This window comes from Peromyscus eremicus, chromosome 13 (assembly GCF_949786415.1).
Source record: "Peromyscus eremicus chromosome 13, PerEre_H2_v1, whole genome shotgun sequence".
NCBI lineage: Eukaryota > Metazoa > Chordata > Mammalia > Rodentia > Cricetidae > Peromyscus > Peromyscus eremicus.
Genome location: NC_081429.1, coordinates 24,397,487 through 24,418,446, shown reverse-complemented (window position 1 = coordinate 24,418,446; position 20,960 = coordinate 24,397,487). Strand labels below are relative to the sequence as shown.

Genomic DNA, 20,960 nt, shown 5'->3' with positions numbered 1-20,960 from the left:
AAAGCCCCAGGCAAGAAAAACACCAAATTGAAATCCAACTCCTAAATGGGAGCCTGCAGAAATAACAGGGCTGATGGTAAGCCAATACAACTATAATTTTTTTCCACAGAATATTTTACTTAAAATTGAATGGAAAAGGGATTATGCAGTTTAATTTACTACTGTATGTATATATTTTCTTGACTACAGGTCCTTTCAAGTATCTTGTCCTTAATGTTAAGGCATGCATAGAGGCAGTTTCCATTGTGGAAATATGATGAGGCCTGGAGAAAAGGAAAAAAAGGAAGAGGCCACTGCCTGACAGTGGGCTGCAGCTCATGGGTGTGGCAGTCCAGCAGCAAGCCAGGGCCAGACTCTCAGAAAAAGTTAAGTTCCGGTGGCCAGGTTACAACTGCAGCTCCAAAGACTGATGTTCTCCTGTAGATCCTACTTTGGATTCTAAGGACCAATGAGTGCAACTCAAAGTGTATATGGTGACTTTAAGGGTCCCAGTGTGCGACTCATATTAGTATGTGTCTTTTCCGGATATGGATAAAAGGGCATAGCCTGCCCACTTCACTGCTGGCACTCATTGTACCAACTACAGCACCTGCAAAGAAAAATTCTGACCCCATTGAGTTCTATATATACAACAGCTTTGTAAGACCTGAGACTATCCTCCAGACTCAAATAGCTCAGCATGAGGTCCCCAGCGTAGGGCCTCAAACACTCAGGGCTAATGCTTTATCACTGAGTTATACCCCAGCCACGATTTTGATCAAGTGATCCTATCTACTCAGACAGGCACCCCATCTTCAGGGTCATTTCGCTACTTTATCAATCATACAAAACTAACCTCAACTGCAGACATATTAAGAGCATTGTACTGGCTGGTCTTATGTCAACTTGACACCAGCAAGAGTCATCAGAGAGGAAGGATTCTCAACTGGGAAAATTGCTCCATGCAATCCAGCTGTAAGGTATTTTCTTAATAAGTGATCCATGGGGGAGGGCCCAGCCCATGGTGGGTGGGGCCACCCCTGGGCTGGTGGTCCTGGGTTCTATAAGAAAGCAGGCTGGGCAAGTCATGGGGAGCAAGCCAGTAAACAGCACCCATCCATGGCCTCTACATCAGCTCTTGCCTCCAAGTTCCTGCTCTGCTTGAGTTCCTGTCCTGATTTCCTGTGGTTATAAACAACAATGTGGAAGTATAAGCAAAAAAAAACAAAAACAAAAACCCTTTCCTCCCTAACTTGCTTTACAGTCATGGTGTTTCACTGCAGCAAAGAATCCCTAAGACAAGCATATACTTTCCTTTCAATTTTTATTTAATCCCTCTGAACATTTGGCTACAAAATTGTTATCATTTCTACTTAATAGATAACAAAATCAAACCTTTATTCTACTTCGTTAAACTTAAATTTTACACAATCTCCCAGGGCAGTAAGAGTTACAAGTGGTAGACCAGTAGACCATCCATAATGAAACCCAGACATTCTCAGTCAAAGGCCAGGGCTCTTTGCTCAATATCATACTCTCTTAAATATCAGTGCTATTAATTGATAGTGTACTGTCTTCCTGAAGTAAATGTTTACTTAATAGCGGCCGGTAAGTTGTAGAGTCATTGAGTCAAGGGTTTATAAGATGATATCACTCAAATGTGTTCCAGATCCAGTTCTGTCAGAGGCCACTGAAGACTCTTGGATAATGGCTGCCTAGACCCAACTCCATAGAGTCACACCAAAGGAGAATCAACAAATGGCCCCTAGAATTCCCTTTTTCATTAACTCCCCCAGGTAATTCTGTTGCATTTGAAATCCACTGTGTCTTTGCAAACCTGTATCATCATCTGGAATTGTCTACTAGACAAAATCCTATGTTCTACTGGAGAATCATCTTTTGGATTCTGGGAATTTCACACAGAGTATCACAAAATCCTATATTCTCTTTGAGAGACATCTTTGGTTCAAAACTCCTAATATTTACCACTATCACAAAGTAGGAAAATAATACATATTACCAAAAATGGCAGCGCATGGACAATGTCTACTCTCATCACCCACCCACCCAGATGTCTAGTCAACAGACCTCACTTCAGCCTCAGGCAGCACCATCACCATTTCAGAGCTGGGCAACCTTTTTTACTGAGATGCAGTAAACTTTAGAGATAACCAAGCCCACTCAGGTCAGCAGATGTTTCCATTTGTGTCTTCTCTAACTCACTACATTTGCTTTATTCAACCAGACAGCTGTTCCCCATGGTCTACTGCTATTTACGTCTCAAGAATTTCAAATGTCTTAAGCTAAACAAGTAAGTCCATTCCATTTTCTAAGCCCTATATTTAGCCCAAATATAATATAAAGTTATGACTGGGGCGTTAAACGTTCTCTAAAGGACCATATGTTAAAGTCATGGTTAGCGCCTGCACCACTACTGGGAGGGGGTGGGGCATTTAGGAAGTGGGGTCTACTGACAGGAAGTTAGGTTGTGGGGAGGGGACATAACATTAAAAGGCATGAGCTCTTTTCCATATCCCAGCCTCCACAAAGTGAACAACTTGCCTTCACCACACATTCCCGCCACAATGGACTGCCTTATCACAGGCCCAAAGCAATACATCCAAGCAACTCTGGACTGACATCTGAAGTCATGAATTGGAATAAACCTCTCCCGATAGGCTGGTCAATTCAGGTAGTCTGTAACAGTAACAGGAAGGTGACTAACAAAAGTACTGGGGTGCAGCCGGGCGGTGGTGGCGCACGCCTTTAATCCCAGCACTCGGGAGGCAGAGCCAGGCGGATCTCTGTGAGTTCGAGGCCAGCCGGGACTACCAAGTGAGTTCCAGGAGAGGCGCAAAGCTACACAGAGAAACCCTGTCTCGAAAAACCAAAAAAAAAAACCAAACAAACAAAAAAAAAAAAACACAAAAGTACTGGGGTGGGAGGAGTAATTCTCTGTAATTTAATTGTCCCCAACCGCTCTATCATTGTGATGTAACTAACTGTGGGTACAAGCAATCTCAAGGCAGACAACTCTTTTTTTTTTTTTTTTTTTTTTTGGTTTTTCGAGACAGGGTCTCTCTGTGTAGCTTTGCGCCTTTCCTGGAACTCACTTGGTAGCCCAGGCTGGCCTCGAACTCACAGAGATCCACCTGGCTCTGCCTCCCGAGTGCTGGGATTAAAGGCGTGCGCCACCACCGCCCGGCAAGGCAGACAACTCTTAAGTGTGCCTGTGAATTTACAGACTCTCTCATGTGGTTTAGCAGAAACCTACACCACCATGCCTATTAGCACCACTTCCTTAACCAGGAACACATGGGCCTGTGTAATCTTGAAGACCGTGTACCCATGATGAGTAATGGAGTGGCCTGTCTCTCTGCAGGACTTGTATGAGATCTACGCACTGGGGCTGACATCTGTTATTAGTATATTGTTGAGGACAAAGGAGGGAAGAATTCAGAACTCAGACAGCAACAACAAAAACCCACAAGGAAGCTTAAGTCTTGAGCCCTCTACACACAGGGTCTCCTCTACACACAAGGTCGGTCCCCTCTATACACAGAGTCCCCTCTACACACGGGGTCCCCCTCTACACACAGGGTCCCTTCTACACACAGGGTCCCCTCTACACACACATCCTAAACTACCCCAGATGTGAATGACTTGACTCTGAGAAGTCTAGTTCCAGGGTAAGCTTTTAGGTCTGCTGGTCCTTGGGCATGCCAGGGAGGTTCAGGGTCGAGGGGTAAGGGGTGCAGGACAGTGAGCTCCTAGGAACTCAGGGTTAGAGTAAGCAGGAGATCAGCCCTCTATGAAGAGAAGACATTAAAACTGAAGGAAGAAATAGGGAAATGTATAGTGGAAGTCAGGTTGTTTCCATTTATTAAAACTCAGTGTTCACACACAGCAAAGAGGTATATATAAACATCCAGAGAGGCTTTAATTGTGCATACTGCCATGTTGCAGGGAAAGTCGGCGAATGATGAAAAGTGTAGACAGCAAGAAGCAGAGAGAGGCAGGGCTGGACGTCAAGGCTTCAAATAACCATCATCATTAAGGTAATGATCCTTCACCGGCATTGTGCAGGACCACAAGAAAATATTTATTTGTCATTAAAGACAACAATGTGCGTAACAATTTGTATACATGAAAAATCTCCAGAAATACTGCTGCATAAAGAAGAGAATAGTTGTGTCGTGACATTTAAGGTAGAAGACTGTTGACATAAAATATATGTTATTATTCAACTATGTGAATCTACATGTATGAAAAATAATATTACGGCTATTTTTCAAGCACTTGTGACACACCATGCATCATGTGCAGTGTCTGCATGTGTTGTGGTATTTAGCCCTCACATCTTGGAGGGTAAGCACCATGGACATTCTATAAATGAGTAAAGAGACGAGGACGGGAAGGGAATTGGCCAATATTGTGTAGTTATAAAACAAAAAGATGGGAAGCTAACATCAGGCATTGCCTGGTTTCTAGACAGGCTATAATGGATGCAGGAAGATGCGTAGATTTGGGGAGATGCTTGTTCAGGACATCTCTCCAGAGGACAAGATCTCTGTTTTCAGTACTGTCAAGAGCACATTTCAAAGTCAGTGTTCATTATTTTTAATACATGAAATGACGATGTTTCAATCAGAAGGATAAACAAAAGGGGGAATTTTCTCATCCTCTTGTCTATCTCATTTCCATCTCTACTGATACAGAAGTAATATTTAATCTCCAACTACATATGCCCACTCTATCTATGGAGTTAATTGCCAAAATGTCAATCACTGAGAAGAAAAATTGTTACTCTCAATTTCTGAAAAAAAAAAATGGATTAATTAGATCAGTAAGAAAAACCATCTGTTTCCAGCTCCCAAGTTTCCCAATTCATCCTACGTGTATCACCCGATGACGTCTTCTTCCCTACTCAGTCACTTTCAATGGCTCCTCACCACGTAGCAAATCCAGAATCTTCCCAATCAGGCCAAACTCTCCACCCTTGGTGTCATCTCTCACTACTACTTCCTGGTACGAAGGGTAAATGTTACTAATCTCAGGCTCCTGACCTCTGGAATGTCTTCGCAATGCCCAATCTTAGTCAAAAATCAAACTGTCTACCAGGGTCCAAATGCAAAAGTCAAAAACAGGGAATGAAGGGCACACTCAACACATTTTCCCCGCAAGACGGTGCATCCAAGAAGCTCAGTCACCTGGCCCACATGCACAAAGCCACAAATGTTAAGCACTCAATACTATATGATATTAAAAACACACCGGCTGGGGTTGGAAAGATGGTTCTGCATTTAAAGCCCTGGCCACTCTTCCAGAGAACCAGAGTTGGATTCCCAGCACACACGGGGTCCATGACTCCATTTCCAGAGGATCCAACACCCACTGCTGGCCTCCTTGGGCATCAGGCATACATGTGCTACACAGACACATATGCAGGCAAAACACCCATACACATAAAAATAAAGAAAATTTTTATAAGTGGGCTATGGTTCAGATCTGGAATGTTCCCCAAAGGCCCATGGTTGCAGCACTGGTCCCTAGCCTGTGACATAATTGGAACCTCGAAGAACTAGGGCCTAACTTGAGGGATTTAGGCTGAGGGGAGGGTCCTTTTGAAGGTGATATTAGGGTCACTTCCTATGGCCATAAGGTGAACAATTTACTCCATCAGTCTTCCTGCTATGATGTGCTGCTGCCTCACCACAGGTCCAATGGCCCAAAGCCAGGAATTGCATCCTCTAAAACCGGGGATCAAAATAAATATTTTCCTCTTTTTAAGCCAATTGTCTCAGGTATGGGTTACCATGAGAGAACACTCTCACAGTTCACAAAAGTAGCAAAACATATTTATGTAAGTCATGCCCTCATCCATCCTGAGATACCATTAAGTTGCATAGCACCCGGTCAAGGAAGCCATGACTCACACATTTTTAAAAGCCAGGATTTTTAATTTCCCACTAGTTTAAAGATCTTTGGGGCTTTGTATTGAATGTATAAAGAAAATATAAGCAAAACAGAATCATCTAACTGTTTACAAAATCACCACACACACAAAGATTCCACATCTGACGTCCGCTCAGTCATCACTGCTTATGATTTTCCAACATGGTATATACCACCCGTGTGTCACCAGGAGCACGGGATGCATTCTCCAGAATTTTCATAAAGCAGCTGGTACCCAATTGCCAATTTTTAATAGGCAGTCCTAATCTATGAGAGTGTTAGCAAGATCTCTGCCATACAACTGACTTGTAAAACATAACCCAACGTTTGAGACTTTAAATGTGGGGAAACTGGCTTGAAAAATGATGAAATTTGGGGCGTGAATTAGAAAACCGCCCTACTTGAGAATATAAACCATGCATATATGTATACAAATAATGTATCTGTTATATCTTGTGTATATATATATATATATATACACATATACATAATATATACACACATGGTACATATACACAAATGTGTGTGTGTTTTGCATGTACACATTAGTTACATATATGTATATATAGTTTTCCCCTTTTGTGTCACCGACAGGAGCGATACCATCTCCCAGCAGTGACCCACTTCAGCCTTGCCCCTCTCCCAACTGTTTCCTCTCTTCTGAGTGAGCATCCACCTACAGCAGTTCTCCCAGGCACCAACTAGAGTTGGTGGAAGAGGAAGCAGAATGCCCACAGTCCTCCCCACAAAGACACCATTCTCCTCTTCCCTCAGTACCTTGCAGCATGCTCTTCTCCGATGCAGCAAACCTGTGGGAACCTCCACAGTTGGAGCTACAGATGGCGGGCAAGGTGGATGCGAAGAGGATCTTTCTATTAAAAAGAACAGCTGCACCAAAGACCTGGTGCTTCAGAGTTCTGAACACAGTGGCAGTGCTTCTTGAGCATCTCTTTTTAAGTAATATGTCAAGAACGGCCTTATTTCTTATTCAGTTCCATGAATACTTACTAAAGGTTTTAGGGGTGACAACTGTTAGGTTCAGGGATAAAGAAGAGTATAAGTCATTAGCTATACCATGCGCTCAACCCTGGATGATTGGAGAGAAAGCAATAAACACAGGCAAAACGTTAACAATGCATTTGTTTTCTAGGCCTAACACAAGGCTACCTCCGTGTGTGTGTGTGTGTGTGTGTGTGTGTGTGTGTGTGTGTGTGTGTGGTGTGAGCATGTTTACGTGAATGCACATGTGTGGTTTGTAAGAAAGTCTATAAGAACAATGTATCAAAATGTCAGCAATCTAAAAATTAAGTTGTCAGCCTTTCTTCCGTACTGCAAATTACAAAAGAATTAGGGGTTTGGAGCTAATAGAAGCTTCCAGTCCTACAGTGTGCAATTTAACCAATCATTGCAAGGTCTAAAACTACAGCACCAAAGACATTTCACTAGCGATCTGCAGTCCCAGCACCTAATTTAGACCCCTCTACCTCCACTGCTCTCCTGTCTTGTCTTCTCCTTTGCTTCAGAAGCGTGTCCTGGAATAGCTTTACCACCTCGTAAGAACCACCCTGACTTCCTACAGGAACACATCAAGGTGAAAACATGGCAGTCATCTTTGCAAAGACCTACACAAAAGACATCTGCGGCTCATGTGAAGAGGCGCTTCCCTCTTCCTGCTGAGATCACATTAAATTCATAATCAAATAATAACAAATGTACTTAGAGGCGCCGAACCTGTGTGTCCTCTTACCGCTTATCAGATACTAATTTGGATGAAACGTGTCTCCACACTAGAATGCTACAAGGATTAAAATGTCAAATTATGAAATAATATTAGCAGATAAAGCAAAGTTATCATGGAAACTAATTACCCCCAAATCATGACAAATGTCTCCCATGACTGTGAAATATCTAGCTTTTCTAATTTTTCCCCAGCTGCCAACAGCAAGTGCATCATGTAAAAATACATAACAACATTCTCTACAGAGAGAGTAAGAGACACTATATACTTTTAAAGACAACCCCTAATAATCTTACCCAAAAATTTAAGTAGAATGTTATTAATATAAATAGGATGAACTATTGACTTAATAAATTAAAATACTGATTCGCTGGTTCTTTAATTGTTAAATGACCCTTTAAAAAAACACACAGCATTTTCTTATGGAACAGGAATATTCAATGGCTTTGACTACTTCACCCAAAATCTCTGCTCCTCGAGACACACGTCTTCCTACATCCACACAGTACCTTGTCGCGCGGTTCAATGCGAGAGTCTCATTCATTCACCAGGCAAAGTAAAAGGCAGCAAGATGGTTCTGCCTGCCCCACCCTTCCTTCCTCTGAGCTATAGTGATGTCACAGGCCCTGCCAGAGCAATGACTTCACTGCCCCAGTCCCTCCTTCTGAGGACATGATCCTTTAGAGCCAGGACAAATGAGATGCAGCAGAGCCCTGCCAGGGCCCTGAGTGTCTGCTGAATTTCCAACAGATTAGCAACCAGCGAGCCTTCTGAAAGCGACTGCACTGTTGAGGACCTGGAGACAAACTTGCTTCCTGGGTTTCAGTGGGGCATCCAACTTCCATAATAAAGCTGACATTCAAAGAGGAAAATGAGAATAGAATTGAAGAGGACCAGGGGTACTCTACTTAAGAAACTTCTCTTCTTTATAGTTGAGTTCTCGCCCAAAGAAAACATCTCCCAGGCTACTCTTGGAGTCCATTTTCACTGGCAGGTAAGGCATAGATTCTCAAGTATCAACTGTAGAACTTTTAGAGCACTAACTTAGAAAGATGAATGCATATCCTACAAGAAAACACCTCTACGCTAATCCCTCCATGCTCACATCAACACAGAAAATGATAGCAGCTATGTCTCCCCCAGGACACAGGTGGCCACCTCTCTTCTACTTCAGGGCATCCCTGCCGTGCTCTGCCATTGGATACTTTTTAAACAGCAATATGTACATATATAAAATCACACCTGATCCAGAAAAAAAATAAAAAATAAAAAACAAACAAACAAAAAACCCCAAAACCCTCATCTTGTATTTCTGCACAAATCAAAGTTGGCCTTGGTCCAAACACCCAACAAGAACTGGCAAAGGTACCTTTGGTGTGAGCAAACCAAACCATGCTCACACATTTAAAAAAAAAAAAAAAAAAAAATTCTTAAAAATTAAATGTAAATGTCATTGGGACACTGACCTTTGACCTTCAGCTCCACAATCCCTGGCCTAAAGGGGTTTACAAATGACAGTGGCTACTCTTCTGGTTTCTGATAAACCACTTAGAACACACGCTCTGTTTTGCAAGAACTTGCTGTGTGCGAGCCCCGTTCATGCAGTGGCTTGTGCTTCTTCTAATTACCTAAGCTTTTCTAAACCATCAGAAAAATCATAATGTAAATAATTCAGTACTTCAGCATTCAGCTTATTTCGCCAGTGTTTTTGGAGATTAACAAATGAAAGGCATGCCTCCTCAATGCAGAATTTATTTCCTCTCACAATAACTTTGTTACTGCAATTAAAGTTTTGAGAAGTTGATGCCTCCATACGCATGCCATTAAAAGACAACAGTAAGCCAGCGTTGCTGAGTCAAGACGCAGATCATCAAATCACTTCTTCCCCGGGGCTCTCTCAAGTTTGATGCCCCACTTTCCTGTACGGGTGCTGCATTCATGGCTTCCAGATATAGGTGGAGTTTCATCACTTCTTCATGGAGGCTTTAAAATGCAGTGTAAGATGTAAAAAGAAATTTCCTTTTAGCACTGGATACGATGACTCCTTTACTTGGGTAGTTATGCTACCAAGAGTAACCCCAGAACATCCGACCGCCCCACAGACCCGCCCCCAAAATGGGCCCCCGAAAACCACAGCCAAGGACGTCTGCAAAAGCAATACCACAAAAAGTAATGTAAAAAAGCTGAAACACCAACTTAAACACGTAATGGAAGCGTTGCGTTATTAGCAGGACTGCCTGGCCCTCTCAGGACAGCCCAGCCTCCTCCATGCTTAATTAATACCACATGTTCCCTTTATCATTCGATTTGTTCTGCAGGACTCTTCTCAACTTGAACCCTGGTCTGCAAAGATAAAAGGGTAAATCCCCCCTACACACCCCACCCAGAAAACTTCAGATCAGTAAATCTAAAAAGAGAAAGGGCAAGAATGCTCCCACCGCAAGGACCACACTTACAATCTGCGAGGTAACCACACCCACCGCATTGCAGAAGCTGTGAACTTGGCGCCGGGTGCAGGGGGAAGAAGGGGGGAGGAGGGGAAGAAGTAGGGTGCGATTAGAGGGGAACCCGAGAAAGCAAGCCCCTCTGGTGCAGGAGCCGAGGCGCACCAGCCTAGCAAGGACCCCACTCTAGCGGCCCCCAGCCTCCCTGCCCCCACCCCTCTCCTCGGGCTCGCAGCCCCGAGGGCACCAGGTGAGCCGCGCCCGCCCGGGTGCAGCGGTCTTGCAGGCCGGGGCGCGTTGCCACCCGGCGCAGGGAATCGTCCCAGGAGGGGCGCGCGGCCCGCAGGTGCCCAGGCCCGGAGCAACCTGGCTGGCCCGCTGCCGGCCTGGGGACGCTGCCCACTCGGGGGAAAGGAGGCAAGTTACGTAAAAGCAGCCGGCCCCAGCTGCAGAGCCCGGGATGCTCCGAGCCCCGCCGCGCCCGCACCCCGCACGAACGCAACGACAAGCCGCAGCCTCGGGGCGCACGGCCCCTCCCGCGCACAGCCCCCGGCCTGGCGCCGCAGTGTCGCCCCGAGCCCTGCACGCTCAGAACATGGCGCCCCGACCCTGAAATCGGCGCTGATGGCCGGAGAGGGGAGCGGGGCCCGGTCGCCCCTGGGGGCCAGGGCTCGGAGGGAGGCCCCCAGGCCGGAGGCCGAGCGCTGTGGGTGCAGCGCACCGGGACCCCGAGCCCCGCGCGTCTCGGAAACGAGCCCCCCTCGGAGCCCCTCGGCCACCAAGGGCAGAAAAGTTACCTGTGGGCGGCGGGGAGGCCGGGAGCGCAGCGGCGTGGGGACCCGGCTGGCACTGGCGTCCTGCTCGGCGGTGCGCAGGAGACTCCGCGCGGGAGGAAGCCGCAGCTCTGGGCTCCCCCGCCCCCCTTTGCAGGAGACACGGAGGCTCCGCGGAGCTGCGGCGGGGCCCACGCCCAGACACCGAGCGACGAGGGCCAACCTCGTCCCGACTTCCCTCCGCGCGCGCGCGGGGGAGGGGGGCGCCGCAGTTCTTTAGGACACCTAGGTTGAGCAGCCCTCTAGATCCTGGCTCTGGGAACCGCGACCAAGACAGCTGCCGATCGCCCTAGCCCTTTGGATTTACACTTGGATTATTGCTGGGCCTCTGGGTCCCCTCCTCTCCCTTCAGGCACCCCCGGCGAGAGTGGAGGGAGGGTTTTTGTTTTTTTTTTTCTTTTTTTCTTTTTGACCTTCCGGTGAGTTCTCTATTGGCTTAGGGATTGCAGTATTTTTTTTTTCCCCTCCGTTTGAAATTGGAAGTGTCTTACACAGGTTCGGTACTCCAGAAATTTAAGTTCATAGAGAAGACCTAAGTTAATTAGAATGATAACTAGGTTTTGCGTCCGTCCTCAGCTCCCTCCTTCCTGGCATCTATAAGAGCTGAAGCTGAAATGGAGAGAGGCAGACGCACATCCTGACTTGTAGGTGAAAGAAATCACTCCACTCGCTGGTCATCTCATGCTCTCTGGGCTCAAGCCACACTGGCATATTTCTTTAAGGCTTTTAAGGCCTCTCTCAAATCACCTAGTCACTGGCCTGAAGCTAAAACTCATTAAGGGAGGAAAAGAGATTCACAAACTATTGAATTTACTAATGGATGGGAGAGATACAATGCAAAATACCTGTCTCTGCCACAGATGGGTAACTGGCTCTGTCCCCAGGCCTGAGGAGGTGGGGAGATTTGGCCTGGGTATCTAGAATAGGGGCAACTTTAAGAGGAAAGGGAGGTGACATCGATTGTCTTGGCTGGAGAGGAGGGCACTGTGTTACCTCTTTGGGGAGAGAAGGTTAGAAAATATGCTACTGGTCTGCTGTGGAGTTTAGGGGACTGTGTTTGGTAGGAGATGTGCAGCTCTGGGAATTAAATTTTTGAGTAGGATAGTCTGACTTAAGTCATGCTTGGGAAGAAAAAAAATCCTGGTGACATTGCACAGACCATAGAGTAGATGGTGGATTCCAGGCTGCAGAGAGGAGGAGCCAATGGCCCTGACCCAAGAGCCAGAGGTAATAAGGACTCAGAGCCCCTTACAAATAACATGGAAAGGTTCAAATATTGACTATGTTTGGAGGCCACCTATGTTAGTTTTGAGACATGCGTCCATGTCAGATGTGCACATCTGTGGCTAGGTTGCATAGATCCATGCATGGAAGCAGGGATTGTCTGTGTATGCATGTGCACAGTGAAGGCTCCTTCTTTGAAAGTGGACAGGAACAAATCATATTATTTACAACAAACACAAACTTAGCATTATCATTTGAGACACAGATGGCTTCCTGCTTTCATTCATTTTGTTGCAGCATTTTTGAATTAAAAAAAAAGTGAATGTAAACTGTTCTCTCCATGACTCATGAGTCTGAATCCTTACAGATGAAATCCATGATGGCGTGTGAATGACTACTTTCTAGCAGAAAAATGGTAGCATACTAAGTTTTCTACTTGAAAAGTTAGAAATAGCTAGCTAATGATCCTAATAATCCATAGATTCAAGGGCTGGATTAAGAGCCAGGGAGGTAGCTCAGTTGGTAGAGTACTGTCTATGGCCGAGGAAGCCCCAGGATTGACCCCCAGCACCTCATAGACGGGCAGCATGGCAGTGCATCCTGGTAATCAGCACTCCAGCTGGGGTCGGAGCAGGAAGCTCAGAAGCTCAGCTTCTTCCTCTGCTACACAGCAAATTTTAGGTTAGTTTGGCCTACATGAGACACCATCCCAGTCCCTCCCAACCCCCACACACAAAGCTGAATCCTTGCCTAGGTGAATAGTAGTGGATCTGGGAAGCAATTGTTCTAATTCCCTTTGGGCACAACCAAGTCTATTAGCTATTTCTTTTGCTTATCTAACACAGACACAGGAAGAAAAGAAATGCCAAACAGACAACTCACAAGCAGGGCATTGCTCCCTCAGTAATTTCCTTACATGCGCTTAGCTGAACACTGTTCATCCTGGTTTGTTACTGACTCTCAGGGGCCCCGGTAGTCATCTCTGTCTCCCCACAGTGCCTCACAGGGGACATTGCAAGTCAGAACTTAGTTTTTGCTAAATGAATGAATAGCTAGATGTTGAGTAATGGACTATGCTGCCTCTTTACATCGAGGATTCTGTCTTTTTATGTAGAAAACAACAGGCTATTTTCAAAATGCCTTAGGCTTCCATAATTCTAGGGTTCTATAGAATGCAAAGACATCACAGATTTTTGAGGAGGTGGCTCAATACTTGCCTTGTAAGCATGAGGACTGAGTTTGGTCACTCAAAACCCCGTAAAAGAGCCAGCTGTGGCACCCCATGCTTGCAATATCAGCACTTTGAAGGTGGAGACAGGTGGATCCCTTGGGTTTGCTAGACAGACAGTCTAGAATCACGGTGAGTCCCAGGACTATGAAAGACCCTATCTCAAAAATCAAGATAGATGGCAGCACCTAGTCCCCCAAAGTTGACCTCCGCGGTCTCCACAAGACATACAAATATATACAAGTCCATGTACACACACACACACACACATGTGCCATATCTCAATACCTACTGAGTAAAAGTAACTTATAAAAGCCCATCTAACTCTCACTGGGAAATAAAATACCAAATTCTTTCGTGTAGAAAGGAGAGGGGTGAACTAGTACAAAATAAAGTTTAAGTAAAGTGATGATAACAATCACAACTGGATTTGCTTGCTTGCTTAAGTTCAGCCTCTTCACAAATCCCTTTCACTATGACAAAGCGACTTAGCCCTCAGAGAAGTCCTTACTTTGCTAAGGCAAAACTCGTGATGCTTTTCCAACAAGTTACAGAAAAGTAGTTTTGTGGTCTGTTTCTGAGATGCATAACCAGATAAAAGCCTTTCATACTGTCCCTAAGTGAGTGGCCAGTTTATTCGAGAATTCAGGTTTGTATAGATGGCATCATTACATGGAACATTATGCAAATGCAAAACCCTACAAAATGTAGGGGAAACATTCCAACTTTCTAGCTTAGGTCTTAGGATACCCACTCTGCTCTCCTCCTACACACTCAAGGTTACCCTACAGCACTAATGTTATTTCTATGCTTCTGATAATTGCTTCACTGCACATAATATGTATCACTGAAGGCCAGCAACCATGCAGAATTCTATCCTAATGGTATGACATTAGGAATGCAGCTTATCTCAGATACAATATGAAGAGGCAGGAATCCCCATGAAGCTCCTCCACATACAAGCAGCAGCATAAGGCCCATTCCTTGGCACTCACAGCCCTCTGCCATCTGAACAAGTGATTGCTCCAGCCTGAGAACCAAGGCAGGGCAAATAGAGTTTTCAGGTTGCCTTGACAGCAATGTGTGTTAGCTGCATGAACAAGATACCAGAAAGAATGATGGGAATCTGAGCAGTGGCCCTATCTGAAAATATTTCAAACATGCAGATTAAAGGAATACTGAATTTGGACCAAACCCTGGACGTGCTATTCTATTAGGCAGACACCTCATTTGTTCAACCTAAGCTGCAGGTTTAGTAACATGTTAGCAGCCTTCCCAGTAACCAGTTGAGGCCTGTTTTATGCTCAGAGACATGCCAGGCACCTGAATTGCATATCAGATCCTTGAAATCAGGACACGTCTTTAGCCGCAGCATTACTGAAGACCGTAAATAAGAAATACGAGGATGAATGCATAATTCAAAGGCAACAAGCGTCTCCTTCTGAAATAAGAATTCATTTCGGAGTTTCTAGGTTCTCAGAATAGCGTTAAGCTTATAGTTCATTAAGGCTTCCAGCTGCTGTGCCCATCCTGGGTGTGTATTCATCATTTTAGGGGCTGAATAGATGCATGACACAGATGTAAGAAACTGTTTAAAAACCACCAGTAACTGCAAATGCAAAACAAAGTGTACAAGAAATGTGAGCATTCACAAGGGAATGAGTTTTGACGTATTAACACATTATTAAGGGGAATCATTCCTGTTCAGTAGAATTCCTTATTTGTCTCCTTTTCCTTCCACACTCTTACAAAAGCCAAAAATCAGGCCAAGTGTGCATTATGTTTCACTTTATTAAAACATGCCATTTCAAAACTTTAGTTCTACTAAATTTTAGAACCAGGTCTCAGTGCTTCTAAATAGAATAATTTCTAACAATACAATTGTTAAGAGTTATTCTAACACTCGGTTCTTTGTAGAGTTGAAACACTCAATAATTTTATTCTTCTCGTCAATAAAAATAGGAATCCATTGTGAATTGTTTTCTATTTGGGAGTTTTGTATATAATACAAAAAATGGAATTGTAAAATACAAATAATGGGAGTCAGAAGTGTGAAATTTCATTCAATTTCCAAATAAAGTAAATGTACACAAAATTGTTTTATTCTTAGGAATTCTCTACTCAAGGTAGAAATATTAAGACTGGAAGTCGCTAATACGTAATATTACTAAATTCAACTCCTGAACAAATGACTTCCAGTAAGCTGTTCTGAGATGCTTAACGTTTTTATCATTTTCTACCCTCCCTCCAAAGACACGCAATAAATATCAGCAAGCCTCTCCATCTCTCATGAGGTTGTCAATGATCCTAATTACCAAATATATTTCCTTCTAGTGCCTTTCAAGAATACACCGAGGAGTGAGGAGTGAGAGGCATTCCGAAGCTGGCTTGCTGACTTGCCATCTCCAGGTTTATATTGCCCTCTTTAGGCAAGCCTGAGCCGGTGGTTCAAAGAAGACGCAGTCGGGTTTGATTTTTAATTCATTCCTGGAGTCCAGTACTTTTTTCTCTTGCCCCTTCTCACTGACCTGTTCTAGTCTAGCGTGGGCCCACCCTGAAAATGTGATTTCATCATAGTTCACAGCTGCGAGAGCCCTCCAAGAAGAAATGAAAATGTTGTGCAGAATGCCTGTGTCACTTGAAATCAATCCATATAATGGGCCGAAGGCATTTGAAAACAGTCATAGCCATTGCCTCTGCCCTGATCAAGACGTGTACTAGGGATGTGCTTGAATAGTCAGGGCTGACTCATTTGCACATGGTACAGACTGGAAAGAGTATTGAAGTTTCCCAAACTAGATTGTGTACAAACAGCTTTCTAAGCTGTTTCTGTCTCAGAAACAAACATATTTACATCATTTATGTCAAAATCACCTCAAGTGCTCATTAATAATGAATTTTCTCTGGGTGGAAGCCCAGACTAAGAATTTCAGAAGTAACAATTGAGGTGACAATTTCCCAGTTGATTATAACTCACTTAATCTTGACAGCCATTGATCTAGGTGACCAGTTGATGTCCATGGCCCATGGGTAACATGTTTCACAGAAACATAAAAGGGCACAAAGTGTAAGAAGAGCTTTGTGCATGCACGTGCGCGTGAGACACACACACACACACACACACACACACACACACACACACACACACACAGGCTAGACTGGAGCAGCCTCATTAAGACCCAGAGGTGAGATAGTCCCACAGCACACACCACACCAGTCAGTTCACATTTTGCAGAAGAGCTATTGCTCGGATCTTGTCCTTGGATGCATCAGCCTGCAACAGCAGTTCATTAGCAGTAAGTACAGCAATAAATAACAATGAAAGATTACTCTGTTCCCAGCTCCAGCAATGATTGCCTTAGAAGGCCATTTATTGAAGATTGCAATAATGGTACATCCCTGACCTTAATTTCCAAGCACACAAAACATCTTTACAAAATTGCCAAGGGGTGTCACATTGAGATGGGAAATAGAGGACTCATTTCTGGCAGTTTGGGTTAAGTCTGACATTTGACCAATTTAAACTCAAAAGATAGGTTTACCCAAATTAATACGTTTTGGGTTAATATACCCAAAGAGGCACTTCTCACACTGACCAGTGACCAAATTAAATAAGCTTACCAGACGTTACAGCTTTCTCTCTATAAAAGCATAGCACACAGAATTTTCACAAAACATTACTATTGCTTTTACATCAACATGCTGTTAATTTTTCTGTATGAATCTTGTATTTGTATATCAGTTTAGAGCACTATTTTTGTTTTATGAAAGGACCCATAAACATTAGGAATTGAGGTCTAAGTTTATTAAGACAACATGACAGACATCTGGTATCAGTAAGGTTTTCCTCGTTCAGGTAGTATCAAGAATTAGGATTTAGCTCAGTAAGTGAGGACCACTATTGTGATGTAACCAGGCTGTCTTGAGAGCCCTACATCCTGTGGTTATACCGTTCAAAAGGAAACCAGACAATACCTGTTAATGCTCCAAGGGACTCTGTCTACAGGGTATTTGGGCAAGATCATGCATACAGTGCTATTCAATTTAGAGAGGAAATTGCTCTTCCAGTCTGTCACCCAGGAACGGGGGTTTGCCGATATTCATACACCATTTGTGGCAATAACTTGGATTCTGAGTTCACACATTGTTTTGGTGAAAACTCTGTAAACTGCCTAGTCTAGATTGTGATCCATTCACCACTATGACCGTACTTTCCTCTATGAGGCTAATGATAGCTCCCACCTCCTCTTCCCTGAAAAGGACCTCTCAGTTCCTCCAACCAATCTGCTCTAATCTACTCACCCTACTGTCCCTCAGAAGACCTGTTTATCTCTAAGCCAGGATTTACCAAGTTAACTTAGGTGGCTTAAGATACTGCTTTTGAAGTCAAGTCATAAATACTCAGAATGGAAAACCGTGAAGGTTTTTTTTTTTACTGAATTCTTCTAAATCATCACAATGTTTGCCCCTAAATTGTATAATTGTCAAAATCCAACAAGCACACACATATGCCATATTACGTTCTCATGAGTGCCATTATGGCTGATGGTTAGAATATTAGATCATGTTTAGGATCTGTGGGCTTCAGATTTCGACTTTTCTTGATATTGTTATCCCTTGAACCATTCCTTACTCTTTCTGTTTAATTAGAACAGAATGTGCTTCTTAACTGTGACTCCACAGTAGAGTCATGTGAGGAGTCTCCCACAGCAGCTCAAGTTGGTTATTGTGGCAAGAGGATGAGTGTGTGTGGTTTATGGAAACATTCTCCCTATGTGGTACACACTTGAAGTATTTCACAAAAGTTTCAATTAGGAGAAATTTAATACAATATGGAATTGTGATGACCAATCTTAAGCATCATTTAGACTGACCATGGAAACACACATACACCTCTGTCTATGACTCTGAGACTGTTCCCAAAAAGGCTTAACTGAAAAGAGATGACCCCACTGAATGTGGGTGCCACCATCCAGTGAGGTGGGCTCCCAGACTCAAGAGAAAGGACAGAGCTTAGCAAGGCATTCATCTCTCTGTTTCATAACTGCAGATGTAGTGCATCCAGCTGTGTCATGCTCCTGTCCCCATGCCATACCTTCCCTGCCAAGATGACCCCAAGTAGGCCCTTCCTCCCTTGAGTTGCTTTTGTTAGATATTTTGTCTCCCAAATGATAAAGGGAGCTGAGGGGAGACTTTTTTGACAGTGTCTTACTATGTAGCTCAGGCTGTCCTGAAACTCACTGTGCAGACCAGGCTGGCCTTGAACTTACAGAGATCCATCTTGCTTTTCCTCCCAAGTTCTGGGATTAAAGGCCTGTTCACCATGCCTGGCTGACATAGGAAACTTGATGCATGCCAACTATACTGGGTGAAAGCCTCCAAGTAAAGGTGCCCAGGCATTACTCATTCCTCAGTGCCACATGTAGTATTTTATAACTATTTTGTATGTGTAGACAGAGTTAAGAAGCAAGAAAAAAAGAATACTAAAACACAATGTTAAGAATCCTAAAATATCATTATATCAAATAGGTGCGTGTACCCTTCCCAGGAGCTGAGATATAGACCCAATCAAGACTGAATGTCATGAGCAGATAAAGTGTGTGTGTGTGTGTGTGTGTGTGTGTGTGTGTGTGTGTGTGTGTGTGTGTGTGTATGTGGGCACACTTGCACACACATGAGTGCATGTGTGTGTGAATATATATGTGTGTATACACCACGCATATACTATGGAATCCTATGCAGCCATAAAAAAAGAATGAGATCCGGTTACAACAAAATGGTTAAACTGGAAGAGATTATGTAAGCCAGACACAGACAAGCAAGTACCACCTGCTACAGATAACAAAGTTTAGCTTACAGAATAAAAGCATAGAATGAGGGAAGCTCATAACTAGAAGCTCAAAGGTAGAGGAGGGGAAGATTAGCTAAGAGGGATCAAAATACAGTCAGGTGGGAACTGGCTCTGTTTTTCTATATATAGTACAGTAGGGTGACTGGTCTATAGTTATTTGTTGTTTTCAAATGACTAGAAGAATTTAAAGTTGCCAATGCAGAGATGATACAGGGCTGAAGAGAGGCAGATGCTAACTAATGATGTTATTGAGCTCTGCCTTATGAATGTGAACAGATCATCTATGCCAGCCACAAATGTTGATGAACTTTTGTAAAAGTAAATAATAATAGGAAATGTTAATTTATATGCTTAAGAGATTTTCTGAGTACTTGAAAGAAGCTGCTGGATTAAACACACAGGTGGCCTTTCTCCTCTATGAAACAAGTCAGTTTTTAATACGCTGAGGTCTCTTGGTGGTGCTTTCTTTCTAATTTGTTGGTATTCACACATGGGAAAACCTATACTGTTGCTGGTTGCCCATTTCATAATAATGTGTCCATAAAATGCTGTCCTATTTTATCACAGGCATAAAGAACCCAGAATGCATGAAATACCATGACTAGTATTTCACAACACTTCAAACACCCCAAAGGAAACTATAATGTTTATGGTTTTACTCCAAGTTCCTGTGGGATGGCAGAAGACGTTCAGGAGGACCTCAGATGATCTTAGGTGGCGAGTGCTAAAAAGTTGGAGCATGGACATTGTGTCAAAACAGATAAAAATATTTGAAGCTGGGAGTTAGTAGGACATTGGATAAATCCCCCCAATTCTTATGAACCAGCTTTAGAGTTTCCCCATTGGCATTCAGGCAATACTACATAATGGTATTCAGCTTGTTCATCTCTGCGGCTGTCCTGGGACTCCAAGTGCAAGGTATTGTGAACCTTATAAAACATAAAACAAAATCCAGACCATGTCATTCATTTGTTCCAAGTCCTTCAAAACATCCAGAACATGCATTATGTGTCTTCAACACATCCAATGCTACTCTGGACCAAATCCATGAACGGCACTCCCCTGTCTCACCTTAGCAACTTCTGCTTCCTTTCAGTTCCTGAGAAGCCAGGCCAATGATTTATATATCAACTGTTCTCTCTGATAGTCCAGTGCCTCACCTACTTCCAGTCTTTCAACAAAAAACATGCAACAAGACACTAAGTTTGCACCATAAGAGTCACAAAGCTCCATGTGGCAAAGATAACGTCTTCAGCTTGGTAGAGACTTTAAGAAGTAAGGCTATCTTCAGTTCACTGTATTGTCTTCAAAGGGATGTTAAGTATTTCTCTTCTTTTCGTGCTGGATTTGCTACAGGCTCCTTCCATGATGCCTTGCTTTACCGTAGGTATAAGAGCTACAGAGTAACTATGAGCCATTTTATACCTTATTACCTCAGCTGTAGTGACAGAACAGGTTTCCATATTGCTCCTAATTCCCTACTCCATTCATCATCTTTTTCTTCAGTCACCTAAGATTTCTTATTTGTCATGTTTACTCTCTCTCTCTCCATCCCAGGTGAAGGTGTAAGTCTCACAAAGGTGAAGGCCTCTTATTTCCAGGTGGCCCTGACACCTAAAGAATGAGAGAACGTCTATAGTTTGATTTGTGTCCCCAAAGGCTTCGTCACTAGCTTGGAAGTGGTGGAAGCTTTGATGTGGGCCTGGTG

At 43.7% G+C, this 20,960-nt stretch overlaps 1 protein-coding gene across 6 annotated transcripts in view; it reads right to left on the bottom strand.

The window, feature by feature from the left end:
• Window positions 1–11,057, bottom strand: part of Epb41l3 (erythrocyte membrane protein band 4.1 like 3) — a 145,408-nt gene extending 134,351 nt beyond the window's left edge. For 4 of the 6 annotated variants that reach the window (XM_059278629.1, XM_059278633.1, XM_059278634.1 and 1 more), the window contains exon 1: window positions 8,182–8,273. The gene's annotated coding sequence lies outside the window, so the exon portion shown is untranslated. Of the gene's footprint in view, window positions 1–8,131; window positions 8,274–10,913 lie in introns of those variants that run through there. The other 2 variants (XM_059278630.1, XM_059278631.1) reach the window with 2 other exon arrangements.
• Between the last annotated feature and the right edge of the window lie 9,903 nt (window positions 11,058–20,960).